The sequence below is a fragment of the Rattus rattus genome, chromosome 11, assembly GCF_011064425.1.
Source record: "Rattus rattus isolate New Zealand chromosome 11, Rrattus_CSIRO_v1, whole genome shotgun sequence".
NCBI lineage: Eukaryota > Metazoa > Chordata > Mammalia > Rodentia > Muridae > Rattus > Rattus rattus.
Genome location: NC_046164.1, coordinates 39,884,269 through 39,910,066, shown reverse-complemented (window position 1 = coordinate 39,910,066; position 25,798 = coordinate 39,884,269).

The window sequence follows — 25,798 nt, the reverse complement described above, 5'->3', positions numbered from 1 at the left end:
AACATTTCTTTAAGTACTTCTCAGCCATTCGATATTCCTTAGCTGAGAATTCTTTGTTTAGCTCTGTACCCCCCATTTTTTAATAGGGTTATTTGGCTTTCTGGAGTCTAGTTTCTTGATTTCTTTGTATATAAATTAGCCCTCTATCAGACATAGGATTGATAAAGATCTTTTCCTGATCAGTTGGTTGCCATTTTGTCCTAATGACAGTGTCCTTTGTCTTACAGAAGCTTTGTAATTTTATGAGTTCCCATTTGTTGATTCTCGATCTTAGAGCATAAGCCATTGGTGTTTTGTTCAGGAAATTTTCCCCAGTGCCCATGTGATCTAGACCCCTCCCCACTTTTTCTTCTATTAGTTTGAGTATCTGGTTTGATGTGGAGGTCCTTGATCCACTTGTACTTTAGCTTTGCACAGGGCAATAAGAATGGATTTATTTGCATTTTTCTACATACTGACCTCCAGTTGAACCAGCACCATTTTTTTGAAAATGCTCTTTTTTCCACTGGATGCTATTATCTCCTTTGTCAAAGATCAAATGACCATAGATGTGTGGGTTCATTTCTGGGTGTTCAATTCTATTGCATTGATCTACCTGCCTGTCACTTTACCAATACTACTATACAGTTTGCTGTATATCACTATTGCTCTGTAACACAGCTTGAGGTCAAGGATCGTGATTCCCCCAGTAGTTCTTTTATTGTTGAGAATAGTTTTCCTACCCTAAGTTTTTTTGTTATTCCAATTATTTTGCAAAATGCTCTTTCTATTCTGTGAAGAATTGAGTTGGAATTTTGATAGGGATTGCATTGAATCTGTAAATTCTTTTGGAAAAATGGCCATTTTAACTATAATAATCCTATCGTAGTCCATGAGTATGGGAAGCCTTTCCATCTTCTGTGATCGTCTTCCACTTCTTTCTTCAGAGACTTGAAGTTCTTGTCATACAGATCTTTCACTTGCCTGGTTAGAGTCACACCAAGGTATTTCATGTTACTTGTGATTATTGTGAAGTGTGTCATTTCCCACTTCTTTCTTTCTCAGCCTGTTTGCTCTTTGAGTAGAACTGCTGATGATTTGTTTGAGTTAGTTTTATACCAAGCCACTTTGCTGAGGTTCTCTATCACCCTTAATAGTCCTGTGGTGGAAATTTTAGGGTCACTTAAATATACTATCATATCATCTACAGTTAGTGTTATTTTGACTTCTTCCTTTCCAATTTGTATATCTTTGACCTCTTTTTGTTATCTGATTGCTCTGGCTAGGATTTCGAGTACTATATTGTATTAGTAGGGAGAGAGTGGGTAGCCTTGTCTAGTCACTGACTTTAGTGGGCTTGCTTCAATTTTCTCTCCATTTATTTTCATGTTGGCTACTGGTTTGCTATATATTGCTTTTACTATGTTTAGGTATGGGCCCTAAATTCCTAATCTTTCCAAGATTTTTAGCAGGAATTGGTTTTGAATTTTGTCAAATGTTTTCTCAGCATCTAATGGGATGATTATGTGGTTTTTTCTTTGAGTTTGTTTATATAGTGGATTGCGTTGATGGATTTCCATATTTTGAACCATCCTTGTATCCCTGGTGTTAGGTCTTAGGGTCTCCCCTTTAGCTGGATCCCACTTTGGGCCTGTCACTGGACCTTCTTTTCCTCAGACTCTTCTCCATTTCCATCCCTGCAGTTCTTTTAGAGAGGAAGAATTATGGGTCAGAACTTTGGCTATGGGATAGGAACCCCATCCCTCACTTGATGTCCTGTCTTTGTGCTGGAGGTGGATTCAATAAGTTCCCTTTTTCCACTATAGGGCATTTCATCTAGGGTCCCCCACTTTGGGTCCCAAGAGTCTCTTATTTCCCATGTCTCTGGTACATTATAGAGGGCGTTCTTAACCTCCTTCTAAGACAAATCTATAAAACTGATGACTATCAAACTTGGATAGAAAAGATCTCTTGTTCCTAGCCTCTCAGACATTTTATTTTATCATTGTTGAAATTTACATATAAACATGTGAACTGGTATTTTGTCAGTTTAACTTAATGAATCCAGATGTATCAGTATGTCTGTTATTTTCAAATAAGTATTGATATGTAAAGGGAAAAACTACTTTGTAAACAACCTGGAAATTATTGATGGTAATTTATGTAAATCCAGTTATATAGTCAAGCCAATATAAGCCAGACACAGAACCTTTATAAATGTTCTTCCTCTATTACTGCAAAAAGTTTTAACTTCGTTTTGACAAAGTTATTTCAGGATTGGATTTCACACTTGAATATAATAAGTCACCCATTTTCAGACTGTCTGTAAGACTTCCCAAGGATTTTACGGAAAACTAAGTGAATTATCTTGGGGAGGCTAATTCTAATAAAAGCCTCATTACTACAAAAACATTTCCTGCAAACCAACAAACAAGGGGGAGGAGGGACGGATAGGGGTTATGGATCAAACATCAGGAAAATGGATAGCATTTGAAATGTAAATAAATAAAAAATGTCCAATTAAAATAGCAAATGTCTGCCCATAATATTTATCTAACTCTCAGAATAGATTTTATACATTTTTTCTCATCAAATGATGTGGCAAAAGACTGAACCCCCAGTGAACGTGATTGTTGGGGGGAGAGTGGTAATGGGGGGAGGATGGAGAGGGGAAGCCCATATAGAAGGGGAGAGGGAGGGGTTAGAGGGATGTTGGCCCAGAAACCGGGAAGGGGAATAATAACTGAAATGTAAATAAGAAATACTCAAGTTAATAAAGATAAAAAAAATTTAAGATTTAAAAATCATTTTGATTGTTCTAAATAAATATTTAGAAATCGTTTCTAAAAAAAATGATGTGGCAAGTATTTATAACCAGAAATTTACCAAAAAAGCAAAAACAAAAGGAAAGACACAAACAGAAAACTATAGCATTCAGTTACTACTCTGCTCATAATTTACCAAGACTTGAGAGACCTTATCTCAAGTGCTTTCTGGGTTATCTCATAATAATTTGTGCACCTTGTCACTCCCAGAATTTTCCTTTAGTCACTAAGAAGTATGAGGAAAGTATAGATGAAGTTACTGTAATCATTCATTAAGTCATATAATCTCTGACATCTGTGAAATTCTGAATATGAGATAATGTTATATATATATATATGCCATATATGTATTTGAATAGAGAAAATTTTCCTAATTTTTGTATGATATTAGATATAGAGTTTACTGTGAGGCTTGTTGTCTCAGCAGTTGGGAACATAGTGAAGAGAAATGAAAGTGTATAACTGCATGAAACTTCTATAGAGTCATCCACAGCAGTACCACAAATTTTAAACAAAACCAAAGGCAAAGCAAGTGATTATTAAATTTCTAATTTGATGAATTATCTAGTAAATTATCTAATAAAAAGTAGCAACTGTCTACCAAATTAGAACCTGTCCAAATCTCCTAGAGAGGATAAATGGACAGTGACTACTAGAAAGTATGATTTTTCATTTTCTCCGTTAAGTTGAATGTTTTATTTCTTGAGACCTTTTATGTATGCAATGTATTATGTAATGTCTACCTCTCCTTCCCCTCTCTCCAGTTCTTACCCTGCTCTCATATTCACTTGAAAATGCATGATATCCTCTCTAAGTACATCACACTGAGTAAACTTAGTGTTGCTTTTGTTTGTACTTTGGCTAAGAAAGCCAAAGAAATGTATCTGCCACTGAAGCTTGTAGTGAAAGCTTTGTGAGTTCTAGCCTTCAAATGATGAATATGTACACAGATTAAATTTTCTTTAACTTAGTTGTGGCTATGCCCTGATTCTTCCCTATCAAGTAAAAAAGATTTTTTTTCTTATTTGTTTGTTTGGATTTGATTTGAGAGAAAAATGTATATTTTATACATATTTTTGATGATTTGTAAAGAATAGAGTTTTAGACGTTGGGAGACTTTTGATAGTTTAAATAAACTAAAATATTAAACTTGAGTGTCTGAATTTTTAGATTGTCAAAGTGTAAAGTATTTTACGTTTCATATTGTTATATTGACTATGAGATCTTAGAGATAAACAAAAGAGAAAAAATTGAGATTTTATATTAAAGGTTCATAAAGGATATATTTTCTTTCCTTTCTTTCCTTCCTTCCTTCCTTCCTTCCTTCTTTCCTTCCTTCCTTCCTTCCTTCCTTCCTTCCTTCCTTCCTTTCTTTCTTTCTTTCTTTCTTTCTTTCTTTCTTTCTTTCTTTCTTTCTTTTTTCATTCTTTCTTTTAACATTACAGATTTTATACACCTCCTGGTCCAACTCCCCCCCACGGAGAGTTCCACATCCCAAACCTCATCCCTGTCTCTGCAAGGATGTCCCCACCTCCCACCCCGCCAGAACTCTAAACTTCCTGGGCCTCCAGTCTCCTGAGGATTAGCTCTATCTTCTTGGACAGAACCGAGACCTGGAGTCCTCTGCCATAACTTGACACAGTTTGAAAAGAGGAAATTTCAGTTGAGAAAAATGCCCCCAAAAGATTGTTAAATGGCAATTTTTGGTTGATGATTGATTTGGGATGTCCCAGCTCACTAAGTGTGGTACCATATCTGTTAGTACATGGAAATATAAACAAAGTAAACACTTCCCTACCTTAGTTACTTTTGATCATGGTGTTTATCTCAAGAATAGAAGTCTCACCTAAGGCAGTAATCAATTCTAGGCTTTAGTAACTAATCTTTTAGTTACTGTAAAAATATACATCCACTGTATATTTTTTTTAGAAATGAGATTTCAACTTCTTTTTGGTAAACATTAAGAAGCTAATTGTTTGATCCTCTGATTAAAAAATCATTTGTATCTTTTCATTTGTATCTTTTGTAAGATTTGGAATATTAAAAATTACATTTCAGCTATTACACTCTCTGAATTAATTGTTGAGGAAATTGAATAGCTTGTTTCTTAATTCATTAGTTGTCATAAGGATAACTAATCATTACAGCAATCCTTATTTGCTTATGTGTTTTGTCTTTTAATAATCCTGATATTTCCTTATAACCGGATATGAAGTACTAGGTAAATGGGTCTTTGGTGTTATGATACTGAGAGTGTGGAGGAAGAACATCATAGTACTAGGATTATAATTGAGGCTTAAATGATTGGTGACACGGACTCATTTCCCCCAACAGTTCATGTGGTTTTTGAGTCTTTGAAGTAAGACTCCTTCCATTAGGTTTTATCTGTCTATGTCACTAATCATTACAGGACATATCTTTGCTCCATATTCCCCTTTTTGTCAAGGAGTCAAAAAAATTGGTTAGTTTTAATTGGGCTTAGTTTGTAATACAGTGATGATATTCTGCTTCATACATGTAAACTATTTATGGGAAGCACCTTGCTTATACATAGTAATTAATGTGCAGAGCACAAAGATATACTTATTGGATAATTGTATAAACAAGGAATGTTTATAAAATGTTGAGATCTATAAATTAACCATGCTATATGTTACAATTTAGAAATATTAAATAATTTTATGGAATTTGTGTTGATATATCAGATACATGTCTAAAATCAGTCTAGTTTTCTTCTTGAAAAAATTTCACATTATATTTTGATGCAATTTCAATGCATATTTCTTTCCTAAAGTATTTGTATAAAAGCATATATTTAATTATTTTTAAGTGTTCAGTGGCCGGCAAATTATAAATGAGATTTGTGTACGTAATAATTTATGATTTAATTTTTTTTTAACTCTTTGGTGTAATGCTCTTTAGAAGATACTTTTGGTACTTTTTAACAGATTTTCTCCTTGCTAAATCCTCCTTTGCATTTTCAGACAAAGCCCAGAAAAGAAGTGTGAGACACCTTGTCTCGATATCCATTTAGAACACAGCATTAATTTGATAGGGAAGGTGCCTTGCACTTCTTTACTCAGATAAGGTATAGTGTCAGTGACATTTCCATTACAGAGGCCAGAAGAGAAAAGTGGTGGATTAAGACATTAGGTTTTATCCTAAGGATTATTGAAAGTGCTTGATTGTCTCTGAGAGAGAGTAAATTATTTGAGGTGCCTCCTTTAATCTCAGTAAATGTTCAATGATCAGTCAAGAAAGTATCTAGGACATAAAATTTAAAATAAATATTCCATTTGAATAGAATAACAAAATTGTCTACTGTTTCCACCAGATGTCTTTAGAGAGTCTTTACACCACAGAGGGAAAAAATCTATCAACATTCCCTATGATCTTCTTTCAAGCCCTTTTGGCAGAATATTATACCCTTAGTAAAGGTGTGATACAGTAGAATAATATATAAGGTGATCTTTAAATAGATTTTACAATCTAAAAATTTAGCAACAGAATCTGCAATCATACCAATACATTTAGAATTTTGGTAAGAAAATTATTGTTTCATAACCACTAAAACTAAGTCATAAAATGTATTTGTTTTAGTTCTCTACAGCATACTTTTTTGGACAAATATAGAGAAATAATACATTTTTTATGGATCACCTGTCTCATCTGTTAATTAGAATATCAAATAGCTATACTCATTTATTTTATTTGCACCCACATTTAGCTATTTGCTTGTTTTACCTTCCTTGTGTTCTTTAAGTTAGCAGTAAAACAGAGTTGATAGAACTATTTTACTCTTAATTTCTCCAAATTAAAATATTTTTCCATATTGATTTTATTAGAAAAATGAGAAGTTTTCATCTATTTGAAGCATAACTTTATAGCTCATTTTACAAATTTTTGAATAACTCATAAATTGTCATTGTCCCTATTTTAGGCATTTCATTCTTTTAATCTATGTGTTTGTTAGATACATATTTTTGTTTTTAGTTATTATTTTAGAATAAAGTAAACAATTACTCCGACAAAATCAAGAACAAACTAATAAGCACTGTACTAGTGATCTTATGTTCAAAGGAAGGAATAAGAAAATAATAGACTCTAGGTAGAAAGGACGAGGTATATATATATATAGTAGTTTATATATGTTATAAGGTATATATATATATATATATAGTAGTTTAAGTTATATGTTCTTATGTAGTCTACAGTGTATCAACTGCTACATTTATAATTTTATTTTAAATTATATTTTCTTTATGTGGTAAGTCCATTTATACTTGTTCCTTGAAATCATAACCACATTAAACTTTCATTTTTTAAAAAAGAGTTTATTCTTCAATTTTCTTGATTTATGAGTACTACTAGTATGTGAAGTTTTCCTCAATGGTATGGTAAAAGAAATTCTGCCAAAGATCCATGATATCTATGTGATTCTCCTTGAACTTTCTTTCCTTATTTATTTATTTATTTCTTTATTTATTTATTCATTAATTCATTCATTTATTTATTTATTTTCATCCATCTCACTGCCTATCCTCCTGGATACCCCTGCCCACAATCCTTTTCCCCTTCCCACCCCCTTCACCTCTAAGACGGTAGAGATTGTTCCAGAATATCTCTCCACCGTGGCATATTCTCTGTGGGGTTAGGTACATCCTATCCAACTAAGGACAAACAACACAGCCCAGGTAGAGGAACATACCCCACAGACATGCAACAGATTTTGGGATAGACCCCATTCCAGTTGTTTCGGACTCACATGAAAACCAAGCTGCATATCTGTTACATAAGTTCATGGGGAGCTTAGGTCCAGCACATGTATATGCTCTTTGGTTGGTGGTTCAGTCTCTGAGAGCCCCAAAATTGAAGGTTGATTAAAGTTGGTTGGTCTTCCTGAGAAGTCCCTCTCTCCTTTTGGGCCAGTAATCCTTCCTCCAACTCTTCCATAAGAGTCCCCAAGCTCTATTCAATATTTGCCTGTGGGACTCTGCATCTGTTTAAGTCAGATGCTGGGTGGAGCCTTTCAGAGGACGGCCATGCTAGATACCTGTCTGAAAGCATAACAGAGTATCATTAAGAGTGTCAGGGATTGGGGCCTGCCCATGGGCTCAAGTTGGGCCAATTATTGGTTAGTCATACTCTCAGTCTCTGGTTCATTCCATGTTTCTGCATTTCTTGTACTTTTGTGATTGGGTTGTTGTCTCTATCATTCTATTGGGGAACTTGCCTAGCTATAGGAGGCAGTGTCTTCAGTTTCTATCTCCCCAATAGTCTGAATCACAGATAAGGTCACTCCTATTGATTCTTTGGACTTCCCCTTCTCCCAGGTCTCTATTGCCCATGAAGTGCCCTCCAACTTCCTACTCTCTTCAGTTGCAGATTTCCATTCATTTTCATGGTCATTTGTCCATCTCTCCTGTCTCTTCCTACACCTGATCCTACCCCCTCCCCGCACACACCCATTCCCCTCCCCATCTCCTCTTCCCACACAGTTCCCTCCCTCCATCTGCCTCCTCTGGCTATTTTAAGTGGAAGTCAAGCATCATTGCTTGGACCTTTCTTGTTTAGCTTCTCTGGGTCTGTCGGGTGTAGCATGGGTATCCTATATTTTATGGCCAATATCCCCTTAGAGTGAGTACATGCCATGCATTGTCCTTTTGGGTTTGGATTACTTTACTCAGGACGATTTTGTCATTTGCCTGCAAAATTTATGACTTCCTCACTTTTCATAGCTGAACAATATTCCATCATGTAGATATACCATATTATTTTTATCCATTCTCATTTGAGGGATATCTAGGATGTTCCTAGTTCTGTCTATTATGAATAAGGCTGTAATGAACATAGTGGAGCAAATGTCTTTGTGTTATAATAGAGCATCTTTTGGGTGTATGCCCAACAGTGGTATAGTTGAATCTTGAGTTAGATCTATTCCCTATTCCAAGTTTTCTCTTTCTTTTCTCTGCACACTCTTTTAGTCACAATGAAATATAGTAATAAAGCAGTGCCATATCTTAATAAGTATATATTTAAGTACTGGATCCCTACATTAGTTGTTTTAAGAACAATGTCTAGGGAGGGATGAGGAGAGTCTGACACGTATTTGGAAATTGTAATTAGTGAGCAATAACATTCATTGAGTTTATTCATCAAAAATATGGAATTACATTCTATTATAACATAATTTATGGTATTAAATAGCAACATTTTTATCAAAAAAGGGACATTTTTTGTCATAAGCTAAATGTTAGCCATATTTTATAGTTAGGCAGCAAATGTCTAGGGAAAACTGTCATAAAAGCTTGAAACTTCGTGATTCATGTTATACAGTGGCGAACATTTGTTAGAACTGTCTTCTACAATATTGTAGGAAGGAGAAAGTTAGCTTGCCACCCCGACAGCCCTAGAGAGCAGTCAGAAGATAAGCTTGCATTACTATTGTTGGCTATTAATAGTTGTTTGGGAAAAGTATTGTAAAATATTAGGATGAACATGAGTAAACTGGTAGAAAAATTAAATTTTCATATTTTTTAGGACTAGGCAACTATGGAACCCTTATGTAGGAAAAATAATTAAGGAAAATATTGAGTATCAATGACCCAGTGAGTTAGATACAAGTTGAATAAATAAGTTGGGATTATATTTGCATTTGAATGAATTTCTTAGTGAAAAGATTGCATTTTGAAATCTTAGATTTCATGCTTTTATGTGTATGCTATTGTAAAGTATTTTATCTGTAGTAACTGTAGTGGAATTTTAATCCAGCTGTCTAGCTGGTCTAGCTGGCTGGTCTAGCTGGACACACCCTTGGAACATACCTTTTATTTGAAACAAGGTAGGTAAGGTTAATATGCAGAAAAAATAAACAGTCATGTTTGAAAGTGACTTCTAATTGAGGCTAAAGTGACAATCAGAGAAAGATTTGACAGAATGTGTCAGAGATGGGATATTCCCAACTCTCACAAGAACAGAACAGGAAAAAGTTTACTTGTGAGCAGAAAAGAGGGAAAATGGGTGGTATGTGTGGTACTTTTCCCCGGACAGCTTTACAGAGACAAGTTGAACAACTAGGAAGACAGAGCAGGGTAGAGAATGAGGAGGAGCTAGAAAAATAGAACAGATTTCCAGAGTAAGTTTGAGGTTGAGTCCAAGCAGAAAAATTCAGTGAGAACCCCTCCCCCCCCCAAAAAAAAGCCAGATTGAATCAGTTGATTTGGAGAAGATTTTGGGGATTTTTGGTCTGAGCAGCTAAGTAGAACCAGCCAGCCAGAGTTCAGAAAGGAGTAGAAAGAGTAAGATTATTTATCATTAAGCCTCTGAGAGGACAGTAACATCTCTCAAATAAAAGTTACCATTACAGGTAACTGTTACATGTAACTTTACTCTGAAATCCAAAAAAAAAAATAAATTTTAGTCATCTTTCATATTATATATATTTATACATATGTATACACACATATGTATGTATATGTATATGTATGTATATATGTATATGTGTGTATATGTGTATATACATATATAGTTTTCTTCTCAAAATAATGATATAATGCATTGATATTTGTTTGAATATCAGCATTTGATTTTGAGACCTTTTAAATCCTTTTCACAAATCTTCCCAACTTTTCCTCCTGACCAGAATGTATATCTGAAGACTACTAGAGCTGCTGACCCATATACTGCTGTGGAACTAAGGACTTTTTTCTCTAAGTATGTATTACCAGTGCTCTAAAAAATAGAACTGGGTCCCTGATAAAATCAACTGAAGGGAGAAGAATTCATTTGGGTTGATAATTGTCAGGTGATTCTGTTTATAGTTGCTTGGTTCCATAATCATAGACAGAACATAATTCATGTAAAACTCTGTAGCAGTATGTATGGAGAGAGGTACCGAATTTTTTGGAGCCTGGAAGAGAAGAGATGAAGAAAACAGGAACTGTCAATGTCATGTCTCTGTCATTCATGTCCTGTTAGGATCCAAGGATTGCCAGAGAATGATACCCCAGCCTCAAGGAGCACATAAAAGCAAAGAGCACTTATTCAGCAGAATTTCCTGATGCAAGGTCTCCTGTTTGGGAATAGAGACACAAAGTGTACATGCAGGTCTACCTTTGATTGCCAGGTCAGGGAAATTCAGGGAAGGGTATGTGTTACTTTCCTTGTAACGGTACTCGCTTCTCTAACCACATGCTAACCCTTCTTTATAACTTTAAAGGATTTCTTCTGGTCAACAGACTTCTCTGTCTTTAGTCAAGGTTCTACCTAGAGGGCTGAAGAAACGTTTCATCACTGAAAAGCCTGCACTGCTCTTCTGGAACACAAGAATTCTATTGTCTACCCATGTGAGGTGGCTTATAAGTATCTTTAACTCCAGCTCGGGGTGTCCTAGGCCATCTCCTGGCTTCTATGCATTCTTACACTCTTGTTGATAACTATCACCTCTATACATAATTAAAGACAACAATAATAATGATAATAATAATAATCCTACTTAAATGAGGCTAGACTTAGCATCACAGCACAAATGAAATACATTTCTACTCTTCAATATTTTTCTGCTAAGTAAATCATATCATCAGTTTTAAAGCTAATTTTGATAGTTTTCCAATTGATTGATTCATCTCACCATAGCATTTGTATACATAGCTTTTCTTCCCTGTCATTCACTCGCATTTGACTTTGCTTTTCTTGTACTTATTCAACTCATTGATCCTTTTTGCTTTCATGTCACATATCTTTATTACCAACTCTATCCTCTCTACAGATCCTTTCCCATTTTGAATCTCCTTTTTAGATTTATTTCTCTCTCTCTCTCTCTCTCTCTCTCTCTCTCTCTCTCTCTCTCTCTCTCTCTCCGTCTGTCACACACACACACACACACACACACACACCCCGAAATTGGCATTTGGCTTATTTTGCTAAAGTTAAGGAGTTCCAGTTTGAGTCATAGTTTACAAATGTCATGATTTTGTTTTTATGGTTTAATTTCATAGTTTATGTGATTTGATTCTTTATATTCCTCTTTGTGATGGATAATGAAGTTATATATTTCTTATCTATAATTACTAATAAAACAGTAAATAGTCATCTCCAGTAGCCTATTTTAACATTAGTCTAATGCTAAATTTCAAGACATGGACAACGTATAGACAGACTCTTCTAACATGTAATTTCTTGGGTGCTACTCTGATCCTACATACAGAACTTCTCATTAAAAACGTTGGGAGGACCATGTTTGCTATCCTCATTCTAGTTACATTCTGGCTTTCTAAACACTTACCAGAAATATCAACTAAGTTGTACTCAATGGATCATGAACTTCTTCTAATCTGCTTCTACAATCTCTTCCAAATTTATATTAAAAAAAAATTCTCAAGTGGTATAAACACTATGGTCACATGGAGACATAACAGCACCCTGCATCTTTAAGACCAATTTCCTGTGTTGGCCTCTATTCTCAACACTATGAGAAAATGTCAATCATAAAAATTTAGAGGAGAATTAATTTATGTGTCTCACCATTTAGAAGGTTTGGTCCATAGTTACTTGAACAAATGCATTTACAAAGAATATTATGGTGGTAGGGGGCATTTTGTGATAAAATTATGGCACTCTGAAAAACAATAAAAAGAATGACTTGCTAGTAAATATTACTTAGTAAATAGCCAAAACTCTGTGAAAACTAAGCATAGTATATAACCTTAGTTTACTTTTTGACCAGAAATTTTAAGTGTTTTTGGGCAGGGGAGGAAACTGCCAAAGTTTTATTATAATAGTAGATTGCACCTTAGTATCATATTAAATTAAAATTTTGAATTTAATATTTATTGGGTAAGCAAATTTTTATATTAAGAAATATGCATTTATTTGTTAGATGGTGATGTTTCATTAAGTTTTTCTCAATCTCACTTTTGTTTAATACATGTATATCTTCATATGTGTGTGTGTGTGTATTTTCATGTATGTATGTGTTAGAGAATAACAGACAAAACGTGGTAAACTATTTGAAATAGTCAAATACCAATGGTGGAAATCTATAAGATGTACTTTGCACATTTCTTGTAGTTTTAATCGATTTTAATTTTGTCTTGACATTTTAAAAGACTGCTATTTATTTATTTGCCATCTAAGTGTCCTGACTTTGAATCCTCTAATGATGATTATTACAGTATAGCATAAAGTATACAGCCTCTGCACCAATAATAATAGCATCATCATTAGCTAAAATGATAGGTAAAACTTGAAGCAAATTATTATTGTAGTATATGAAATACTTTCATTGTCAATTCACATTTGTTATGTATTCTGGGTCCCCATGTCACTCCATGATAGAGTAGAGGGCATGAACTATAAATAGCATGATTCTTGCAACATCAGGAATGGAATTCAGGGAATTAGATGGCTGCCTCTAAGGATGCTGAAATCTCCTTTCGCATATGAAGCTTGCCTGGAGGAAATCACATCACATTGAAAATTGCCAGAATGTTATTAATGAAGGCTGTGCACACTTCAGACCAAATTAACATTGACGTTTATTCTAAACTCTCTAAAACTAACTCCCTCACAGTATCATTTTTGGGAAAGATTGTTTCCATTCACATGTAAATGACACAACCTAATTGAAAACACTAAAACTATAGAAGGAAAAAACATAAAAACTGTTGTAAGTAGTACAAATTCCAAATTATTCTGGGTTCTTATTATAAAAATAGTCAATTTCTTTAATAGTCTCATAATTAGTATATTTCAGAACATTCACATTTTTAATGTGCACTAGTACTTTGTAGGAATGAGAAATTATGGTATCATTTCCATGCTAATTCTAGCTTATCATTCTATAACATATACTCTACATTATATATATATAAATATATGTAAATTCTACAATATATATAGTACATACTATGTATTTGTACATTTGCAAAAATGTATGGATATCAAGAGCTTACATGTAGCAATGGATATAAAAATTAATGTTATTTTGTTATAGAAAATATCAGTAATAATTGGAATCAAGTTCTGCTGTATAACAATGTTCTTATTTCTATTTTTGTTATTTTTTGAAAATTCTTTGAAAATGTCATAGATGCAAAAAAATACGTGTCGATCACGTTCAACCCCAACTCTGTCCTCATCTCCTACAAGGTGCACCTTCTCCTCTATCCTTTCAAATCATGTCTTCTTTTTCTTCTGAATAATTCATCAGGTCTAGTGTGGGATGCCCATAAAGGATAAGAATGTTTATTGTTCTCTGCTAAGTCACTTTATTTTCAATTATTTTCACTGCAATTAAAATTGTTTCAGTATATATGGCACTAAATGGAATTCTCTTTGCCCTAGCTTTGAAAATATATGATGACAAGTGGCAGCTTGTTATTTATTTAATTAACTACATGTAAACTGTCATGACAATAAATCCATGATTTTTCTCTTTGCTTTTGCTTGAAAACTGAAAATAATTATTGAAACAAATAAAATTGTTGAAATAAATTAAGAAGCAGTAAACAACTTTTACTAGTTAAGTTACTTTTATACATTTATATTATTTTTTATTGATTATTTTATTTATTTCAAGTACTGTCCCCTGACGAAGTCAAGTCATTCAGTCAACAGGTCTCAAGAGAAGGAGTGAGGATTGAAAAGAAAAAGACTTCTGTTAGCTTCACTTTTTCTCTGTTTAGTTACTGTTTCCACGATCTGTCCATTGCTGAGAGTGGGGTGTCGAAGTCTCCCATTGTGTGAGGTGCAATGTGTGCTTTGAGCTTTAGGAAGGTTTCTTTTATAAATGTGGGTGCCCTTGCATTTGGAGCATAGTTGTTCAGAATTGAGAGTTCATCTTGGTAGATTTTTTTCCTTTGATGAGTAGGAAGTATAATTCCTTATCTTTTTTTGATAACTATTAGTTGAAAGTTGATTTTATTCAATATCAGAATGGCTATTTTAGCTTGTTTCTTGGGACCATTTGCTTGGGAATTTTTTTTCCAGCCTTTTACTCTGAGGTAGTGTCTGTCTTTGTCACTGATGTGTGTTTCCTATAAGCAACAATTTTAAAAACTGTTAAAAAAACAAAAGGACAATTAGACAACATTATGACTCCAGCCAGTGCTGAGACTGAAGCAGCTTTATTTTTCCCAGTCTGCTTTTTTATCAATCTAGGTACATCCAAAACACATGGCCATTTTTTAGATTGAAGACAAAGTAATCAAGCAAGGCAATAAACAAAGACTCATGGTCACTGTTTCTAATATTCTTATCTGAGCCTAACTTCCTTGTCCAAGCCCTGTTACAAATGCCAAATTTCTAGAAGCTGCACCAAAAGCTCTTTATAGTACCACATCCCAGTTTCCCCTCCACAAAGCCATAACACATAACCGTCCTGCCTCTATGAGAGTGCTCTCCGACCCACACACAGTGAGGAGTGGTCCTACCTCACTGCCATAGTATCCTAATATGTTGGGGCAACAAGCCTCCATAGGACCATGGGCCTCCCTTCCCATTGTTGCCAGACAAGGCAAAACTCTACTACACATGCAGCGGGAGCCATAGATACGCCCACTCTTTGGTTGGTGTTTTCGTCCCTGGGAGATTTGGGGGTCTGGTTAGTTGATATTGTTGTTCTTCCTATGGGGTTGAATATTGCTTCAGCTCCTTCTGTCCTCCCTTAACTCCTCCATTGGAGTCCCCTGTGTGATGGTTGGCTGTGAGCATCCCCGTGTGTCAGGGGCTGGCAGAGCCTCTCAAGAGTCAGCTATACTAGGCTCCTGTCAGTAAGCACTTCTTGGCATCAACAATAGAGTCTGGGTTTGCTGTCAGCAGATGGGATGGATCCATAGGTGGGGCAATCTCTGGATGGCCTTTTCTTTAGTCTCTGATCCATTTTTGTTCCTGCATTTCTTTTAGACAGGTACAATTCTAGGTTAATATTTGGAAATGTGTAGATGGCCATATCCCTCAACTGGTATTCATACCTAATTTCTGGATATGGTATCTACAGGTTTTCTCTCCCCTTTGTTGGGTATTTTGGGTAATATCATCCTCATTGGGTCCTGAAAACATCTTCCTTCCCTTGCATCCTGGACTTTCTAGTGGCTACCTCCAGTTCCCCTTGCCCCACTACTAAATACCTCCTTTCAATTACCTGACCCTCTGTACTTCTTAAACCCCACACTCGTCCCCTCTCCTGCCACCCCTGATCCTGCCCCCTTTTCCCTCCCTTCCCATCCTGCCCTCGTTCTACCTCCTGTGATTATTTTGTTGCCCTTTCAAAGTAGGCCTGAAGCACCCAACATTCTATCTTCCTTATTCTTGACCTTCATATTATCTGTAACTTGTATCATGGAGATTCCTAGCTTTTTTCCCAATATTCACTTATCAGTGAGTACATACCATGTGTGTTCCTTTGTGACTGACTTACCACACTCAAGATGATATTTTCTAGTTCCATCTATTTGCCCATGAATTTGAAGAAGTCATTTCTTTAATAGCTGAGTAGTACTCGATTGTTTACATGTACCCCATTTTTTGTCTATTCCTCTGTTGAAGGACATCTGTGTTCTTTCCAGCTTCTGGTTATTTCAAATAAGGCTGAGATGAATATAGGAAAGCATGTGTCCTTGTTATATGTTGGAGCATCTTTTGGGTATATGCTCAGTAGTGGTCTAACTGGGTCTTCAGGTAGAACTATTTCCAATCTTCTCAGGAACCGCCAGACTGATTTCCAGGGTGGTTGTACCAACTTGCAAGTCCACCAGCCAGTGGAGGAGTGTTTTTCTTTCTCCACCTCCTGGTCAGCATCTTTTATCATCTCAGTTTTTGATCATAGCCATTCTGACTGGTGTGAGGTGGAATCTCAGAGTTGTTTTGACTTGCATTTCTCTGATGATTAAGTACATTATTTTAGGTGCTTCAAGGTCATTTCAGATTCCTCAGTTGAGAATTCTTTTTATTTATTTATTTATTTTTACACTCCAGATTTTATTCTCCTCCCAGTTCCTGCTGTCTCCACAAGGATGTTCTTACTCTACCTACCTCACCAGACCTCTAAACTTCCTGGGACCTCCAGTATCTTGAAGGTTAGGAACATCTCTGTCTGAACCAAGACCCCATAGTCCTCTGCTGTGTCGAGGTCCTCATCTCAGCTGGTGTATGCTGCCTGGTTGGTGATCCAGTGTCTGAGAGATCTCGGGGGTCCAGGTTAATTGGAACTGCTGGTCCTATAGGGTTGCCTTCCTCCTCAGCTTCCTCCATCTTTACCCTAATTCAACCTACAGGGTTCAGCAGCTTCTGTTTATTGGTTGGGTGCACATATCTGCATCTGACTCTTTCAGCTGCTTGTTGGGTATTTCTGAGGGAAGTTGTAATAGGTCCCTTTTTTGAGTGCTCCATAGCCTCAGTAATGGTGTCCAGCCTCCCCTTGAGCTGGATCCCCCTTTGGGTCTGTCTCTTTGTTTAGCTCTATACCCCATTTTTAATAGGGCTATTTGGTTCTCTAGAGTCTAACTTCTTACGTTCTTTGTATACATTGGATATTAGCCATCTATTAGATATAGCATTGGTAAAGATCTTTTTCCAATCTGTAGGTTGCTGTTTTGTCCTAATGACTGTGTCCTGTGCCTCACAGAAAATTTTCAGTTTTATAACATCCTATTTGACAATAGTTGATTTTAGAGCCTGAGCCACTGGTGATCTGTTCAGAAAATGAAAGATAATTGTTTAAAAAATTAAATTGTAGTAAAAAACTTTTATTGGTTTAAGTTAATTTTATACATTTTTTCTTGTAGATATATTTATTTTCACAAACATGAAAATATTATTCTTTACTTTTAAAAACACGAGACTATCACACAGCATATATATTGTATTTCTTTAACAGAAACAGTTCAAATTAATTAACAAAATTAATTAATCCAAACTCTAGACAAAATATGTTAATAAGTGACTATATAAGTTTAAAATAAAATACATCCTACTATTTCCTTGTTATAACTACTCACCATGCTTCTTTGCTCTCTGTAAAATTACATTTTAGGAACTAAAATGCATTTTATGCTAACCTATCTGTTCTTTTTAATATATGGAATCAGTCATACCCAGATGTGGTACTCCCATAGTCATAATTGCATTCAGATGTGCACTGTGGTGGGAAGTTGACATTCATCATGTTAATTAAAACAATTAAATTTGATACCTCAATATTCTCTAGTCATTCATATTAAACAGTATCTGAATTATTCACCTTTTTGTCAGCTCTTGCCATACTGCTAAGAGAAACTTAGTTTAAAAAATGTAACTCCCTACCCCCTCCCCCCAAAAAAAAGTAACCTGGAAGATTCCTCATGAGACATGGACACAAGCTACTTTGCTCCTTGAAAACAGTCTGTTCAAATTTCTCATACAATGTTAGATATTGGATCTGATCAGCATGCACTCGAGCATTTCAAAGAGGAGCTCATAGCATTTTTTGGCATGTGAGTGATGGGTAATGCCGACACCAGCTGTCTTTTCAGCTGTGACCTGACATCTTGCCTGTCAAATGGCTCAATCATAAGAATTGCTGTGATATGCTACTCCCTTAAGTGTGAGCAATGCCTCGAGTCAGACATTCTTGCAATCTCCTCTGATAATTTAAAAAAATAAATAAAAATAAAACAACAACAAGATCCACACACCATGTTTCCTACTGTATTCAGGCTTCACGGTGACAGAATTAGACTAGGCTTGATATTTACTGACAGTAGACTTCTGTCACATTCTTCTTTCCTTTTCTTTCCCCCAGATTCAGAATTATCAAGCAATTTAATAAGTGGGGAGTTAATATTTGTGTTAGATATGAACAAACATATCTCTTATCTTCCTTTTTTTATTTGTTATTGTATTTATTAATGTTTCAAATGTTATCCTCCTTTCTAGTTTCCCCTTCACGCACAACCTATCCCCTCCTGCCTTCCCCCTGCTTCTATGAGGTCTCTCCCTACCCACCCACCTACTCCAGCCTCCAGCTCTATCATTCCCCTATGATGGGGCATCAAGCCAGAGGACCAAGGGCCTCCACTCCTGTTGATGCCAAACAAGGCAATCTTCTGCTGTACATGGAGCTGGAGCCATGGGTCCCTCCATGTGGACTGTTTGGTTGTTGGTTTAGACCATAGGAGCTCTGAGGGATCCGGTTCATTGATATTGTGAAACTCCGGGCGGTCTGATTGTTATTTCCTTTTAAAAATTGATTTTTATTTTATTATTTTACAATGAGTTAATCCCCTGAAGGAAATTATCTATTATTGACCCCAATTTTTTGGAATGTGTATATAGTCTAGGTATTTAATAGATAACGTTAACAAAGGTCTATATAGTAGGTAATATTAAATGTGTTTACAGTTTTGACATAAGTTCTTAAATCAGTTTGTAAACAGAAATTTAAAGTGAAAAGGGGGCCTGGCTCCAGAGCTGACCCTGGGACACAGCTCTCTGTACCCAGATCCCATGGTTAAAAAGTTGGATTCTCAGAAGTGTAGACAATCCTGAGAGCACAGGTGAGACCATAACTTCTGGTCATATTCCTGGCCCAAGAGGAACACTCATGGAGCACTCTGGATACAGGAACTAAGGAGCCTTCTGGGACAGGATTCTTCCAGTTTCTGCCTGTGCCCAGAACTGATCCTGGGACACAGCTCTCTGTACCCAGACCCTGTGTGTAGAGAGTTGATTCTCAGAAGTGTGGGTAATCCTGAGAGCACAGGTGAGATCACCTCTTCTGCTCACTTCCTGACCAAAGAGGAACCAGACTGGAGACCTCTGGACACAAAAACCAAGGTGGCAATCTGGGCCAGGATACATCCAGTCTTTGCCTGAGCCCTGACAGGACCCTGTGACACAGCTCTCTGTACCCAGGTCCTCCTGGAAGAAAGCTGGTCTCCAGGAATGCTGACACATTGGCTTACAGGAGTGTCAAGCCACTGTCAGTGACAGTAAAACCAGCTAACACTAGAGATAAGCATACAGCAAGAGGCAAGGGCAAGAAACTAAGTAAGAGACATTTTAGAATTTAATGAAAATGAAGGAACAACACACTCAAATTTATGGGACACAATGAAAGCATTGCTAGGAGGAAAACTCATAGCAATGAATGCCTCCAAAAAGAAACTGGAGAGAACATACACTTGCAGCTTGACAGCACACCTAAAAGCACCAGAAAAAAAAAAAAGACGCAAAATATAGCCAAGAGGAGCACAGTGCAGGAAATAATCAAACACAGGGCTGAAATCAACCAAGATGAAACAAAAAGTACTATGTAAATAATGAGGAAAATCAGGAGCTGGTTCTTTGAGAAAATCAGCAAGATAGATAAGTCTTTAGCCAGACTAACTAGAGGACAAAAAGAGAGTATCCAAATTATCAAAATCAGAAATGAAAAGATAGAATAACAACAGAATCTGAGAAAATCCAAAAAATCATCAGATCCTACTACAAAAGCCTATACTCATCAAAACTGGAAAATCTGGATGAAATGTATAATTTTCTAGGCAGATACCAGGTACCAAAGTTAAATCAGGATCAGATAAACCGTGCAAACAGTCCCATAACAGCTAAAGAAATAGAACAGTTATTAAAATTCTCTTGAACCAAAAATAGCCCAGGACCAGATGGGTTTAATGTAAAATTCTATCAAACCTTCATAGAAGACCTAAGATGAATATGGTCCAAACTATTCCATAAAATAGAAACAGAAGAAAAACTACCCAATTCCTCCTATGAAGCCACGATTATGCTTATACCTAAACCACACCTATGTTTTTTGACCCAACAAAGAAAAAGAACTTCAAACCAATTTCCTTTATGAATATTGATTCAGTAATACTCAATAAAATTCTCACTAAACAATCCAAGAGCACCTCAAAACAATCATCCATCATGATCAAGTAGGCTTCATCCCAGGGATGCAGGGTTGGTTCAATATATAGAAATCCATCAATGTAATCTACTATATTTACAAATTCAAAGAAGTAAACCACATGATCATGTCAGTAGAAGCTGAGAAAGCATTTGACCAAATTCAACACCCTTTCATGTTAAAAGTCTTGGAAAGATCAGGAATTCAGGGCCCTTACCTAAACATAGTAAAAGCAATATACAACAAACCAGTAGCCAGCATCAAACTAAATGGAGAGAAACTAGAGGCAATCCCACTACAATCAGGGACTAGAGAAGACTGCCTACTCTCTTCCCACCTATTCAATATAGTACTTGAAGTCTTAACCAAAGCAGAAAACATCAGAAGGTCAAAGGGATGCAAATTGTAAAGAAGGGAGTCAAAATATCACATTTGCAAACTTTTAAGTGACCTCAAAAGTTCCACCAGAGAAGCCATAAACCTGATAAACAACTTCAGCAATGGGGCTGGATATAAAATTAACTCGAACAAATCAGTAGCCTTCTGCTACTCAAAGGGTAAACAAGCTGAGAAAGAAATTAGAGAAATGACACCCTTCACAAATAATACAAATAATCACACAAATAATATAAAATAGCAAGGTGTGACACTAACCAAGCAAGTGAAAGATCTGTATGACAAGAACTTCAAGTCTCTGAAGAAAGAAATCAAAGATCATCTCAGAAGACAGAAAGATCTCCCATGCTCATGGATTGGCAGGATTAATAGTATAAAAATGACCATCTTGCCAAAAGCAATCTACAGATTCAATTCAATTAACATCAAATTTCCAACTCAATTGTTCATAGAGTAAGGAAGAGCAATTTGCAAATTTATTTGGAATAATAAAAATCCCAGGATAGCGAAAACTATCCTCAACAATTAAAGAACTTCTGTGGGAATCACCATCCCTGATGTCAAGCTGTATTACAGAGCAATAGTGATAACAACTGTGTAGTATTGGTACACAGACAGGAAGGTAGTTCAATGGAATAGAATTGAAGACCCAGAAATGAATCCACACACCTATGATTACTTGATCTTTGACAAAGGAGCTAAAACTATCCAATGGAAAAAATAGCACTTTCAATAAATGGTGCTTGTTCAACTGGAGTTGGAAATGTAGAAAAACGCAAATGGTACATTTACACAATGGAATACTACTCAGCAATTAAAAATAATGGCTTCATGAAATTCATAGGCAAATGGATAGATCTAGAAAATATCATCCCAAGTGATATATCCCAGTTAGAAAAAAACACACATGGTGTGCACTTACCGATAAGTGGGTATTAGCTCAAAAGTTTGGATTACCCATGACACAATTCACAAACTACATGAAGCTCAAGAAGAAGGATGACCAAATTCCAATGCTTCAGTATGTTTTAGAAGGGGGAACAAAAATATTCATAGAAGGAAATACAGAGACAACGTTTGGAGCAGAGACTAAAGGTATGGCTACTCAGAGACTGCTCCACATGGAGATCCAGCGCATATACATACGGACACCAAATCCAGTCACTATTGGGGATGCCAAGAGGTGCATGCTGCTGGGAGCCTGATATAGCTGTCTCCTGAGAGGCTCTACCAGAACATGACAAATACAGTGGTGGATGCTGGCAGTCAACCATTGAACTGAGAACTGGGTCCCCATTGGAGTAGTTAAAGAAAGGATTGAAGGTGCTAGAGATTTTCCACCCCAAAAAATCAACAATACCAACCATCCAAATAGTACACATGGACAGACCCATGGCTCCAGCTGCGTATGTAGCTGAGGATGACCTTGTTGGGCATCAATTGTTTCTACCAAGGCTGAACCCCTCAGTGTAGGGGAATATCAGGACTGGGAGGCAGGAAGGACTTTGTGGGTGGGTAGGGGAGCACTCTCATAGAAAAATTGGAAGGGGGAATGGAATAGGGGATTTATGGACAGGAAACAGGGAATGGGGATAACATTTGAAATGTAAATACATAAATAATATCGAGCAAAAAATAATTTAAAAAAGTAAGTAGAGAGCTAAGGGAGCAATAGGTGATCACTGGGGTTGGCAGGCTGCCAGCTTCCTTCCAGGTTAAGCGAGAATCTTTATCCCAGGGGAATAAAGTCCACATGCTACAGAATCAGATATTCAACCTTCTCCTCTGGGCACAAACATACACACATTAAATAAACATTTTTATGGAAAATAATATAATCTAATCTTGATTCAATTGGATGATTTCAAATGCAAAGAAATAACCTATCACCAGGGAAGAAATTAACCTATCAGTCAGGAGGGTTAATGATAGGTAAAAAGACGAAGAAACAAAATAGTTGAATTACATAGGGAAGGTCAGTTGAGAGACAGACAAACACCTGCGCTAGAGGGCAGTTCTTCCAGGCACACCTAGTAACAGGTAGGAACTGAGGGGGAAAAAGGTGAAAAATGTTGTAAGTGAGTTCTTTAACTTGATTAGAATATAGCTTATATTTAAAAACAAACTATAAAAAACAACTAACTCTCACTATTTTAGTAACTTCTTATGTAGGTATATTTCCATATCTTTTCTCTACACTTTTAGCCCATATATTAACAAAGTCAATTATTAATGAGTGCTTATCTTAACAATGTTTCATGTCACGCATTATACATGAGAAAAGTGAGCATTTCAACTTCATCACTGTTTATATTAAAATTAGAAGGCCAGGTGGCATAGTGAAATACTTTCAAATTTCTTGAATTAAATAATATTTTCAAAGAATAATATTTGAGTCAAAATATTCTATCCCCATTACAGAAGAGGAGCAGAAGTGGGAACCCTTCTTGCCAGTTGTCCTTGTTTTATGTGACATTAAAATAAAACTATTGCTTCAAGGATAGATTTACCTAACTTACTGTCATATTTGGATTCTGTATTCTATATTATATTCAAGAGATGCACTGTTGTTATGGGTATCTAATTCCCCAAATGTCTTCAGTATTTCTAGCAGAATATGTGCATTACTACAGAAGAAAAATATTAATACTAAATTCATTGTTTTTTCTATAAAGAAATAGAAAGAATTACAAAGAAAGAATGAGAGAAAGAGGAATGAATGAAAGAAAGTAAGTAGAGAGCTAAGGAAGAGGCAGAGAGAGACAGAGCTTTGATAGGCTTGAAAACTCTTGCAAGGGGAGTCATTTATATTTGTCTTGCTTTTCATTGTTTATTAAGACAGATTACCACAAGCTAAAGTTGGATGATTTTTAATATATAAGAAATTCTATTTACTTACTCTTGCACATTGAATTTTTGTTTAGCTACTCTGGGACTAAAATTGCATTGGGGACAAACATATCACTGGTGACGACTATCTTACTGCCAAGTCATCTGTTTTTCTTATTTCTGTCCATTTATCCCATTGAATCAATATGAAAGTATACTCTAGAATCATTTCATGCAGTAACAAATATTAAGGATTTACCCCACTAGTCATTCCATAATATTAAAAATGTATAGGAACTAAAATGATTACTGAAAAATTGTAACACTCAATAGCATATGGCCATCCTTTAAATAAGTAATGTATGATTAAATTTTCTCATTTTTTCCTTCAATATCTTTCTATCTAGTACAGTAATTCTCAATCTTTCTAGAGCAGTGACATTTTAATAAAATTCCTAATGTTATGGTGACCCCAACCATAAAATATTTCTTGTTACTGCTTTATAGCATTAATTTTCCCATCGATATGAATGTAATGTAAATATTTCTGGAGATAGAGGCTTGCCAATGTGGTCATGATCCACAGGTTGGAATGACTGATCTATACAAGTATACGAATTAGCCCATTTAGCTTCTTTACATTCCTACAGTCCCTAATGAACAGCAAACGTGTGCACTTCTCAAGACAGTGCCGTGAATTCATCTTCATTTTGGATCTCCTCTGAAACAGCATCCTAGGAGTTATAGACAAATACAAACAATAGTTCTAAATGGCAAGCAATAGAGAAATATTGCAAAAGATTGATATTCATGAAAACACAAACACACAAAACTCCCAAGAGCACTAAAACTATGGTAAAATCCCATGAATCTCTATCGAGGATTCTTCTTTAATATTTGAGTGAGGCCCTGTGTGATGATTTGGCAAGGCACATGCCTCCTGAAGAAATGAATTTAGTTTAATCCCCAGCACCACAATCAAACCCTCTCGAGTTCTTCCCTCATGATAAGTATGCACTCAAATATGCAGATAAAATAAATGTAATATTTATTGGAGCACAGAGTTGAGAGAATTGATAGACAAAACAGTGTGTGTATCTGTACATAGGTCTTAGCAATTTCAGGGGCTGGAGTTGCGAGTGTCATTGAATAATTCTCTGAATTTTGATGATACCATTCTCGTTACTAGAAAATGCGCCATTATGGAGATAGCTAGGAAATGAATTCAGAAAAAGATAGCAGTGGTAAAATGTTTTCTGACCTCTAGAGAATATTAAATATCTTGAAGTCCAATGTGAGTAGGTAACTATTTGAAATTATAATTTAAAGAATGACAAGAGTATGCAAAATAGAATAACAAATAATGTTTCTCCTAAAATAGATCTAATCTTTCAGGGGGGATTTTTTGGTTTTGTTTTGTATTGTTTTTGTTCTGTATATTTTGCTTTCCTCTTGGCTGATTCTTCAAGTTCTACACATCCCCTGTACTATCCATGAAATCTCATATGATTTATAGCTTACATTTACTACCAAAACAACAATAGATAAAGCTGTGACCAGAAGAGTATTCTGTTTTCCAAATTAGTTGTTGATCATGACACAATCTTCCTCCTCCTTCCAAACATTTCATCACTCCATTTTCAGAGAAAAACGTCAAACTATTTTAAACCTTTGTTTTCATTTAGATAGAGGAGGAGGAAAAGGTGTTTTGTAGTCAGTGTATTTGACCTTTTCTCTATTTATTTATTAATACCAAATTCCATTTGCCTAAGAAATAGACTTTTACTTTCTCATAGCTTAAAGCTCCATTGGCTTATGTCCCCTATTCTTTGTCACTCTATAATATCTAAGAAGTTAATGAACAAAACTGATTACTCAA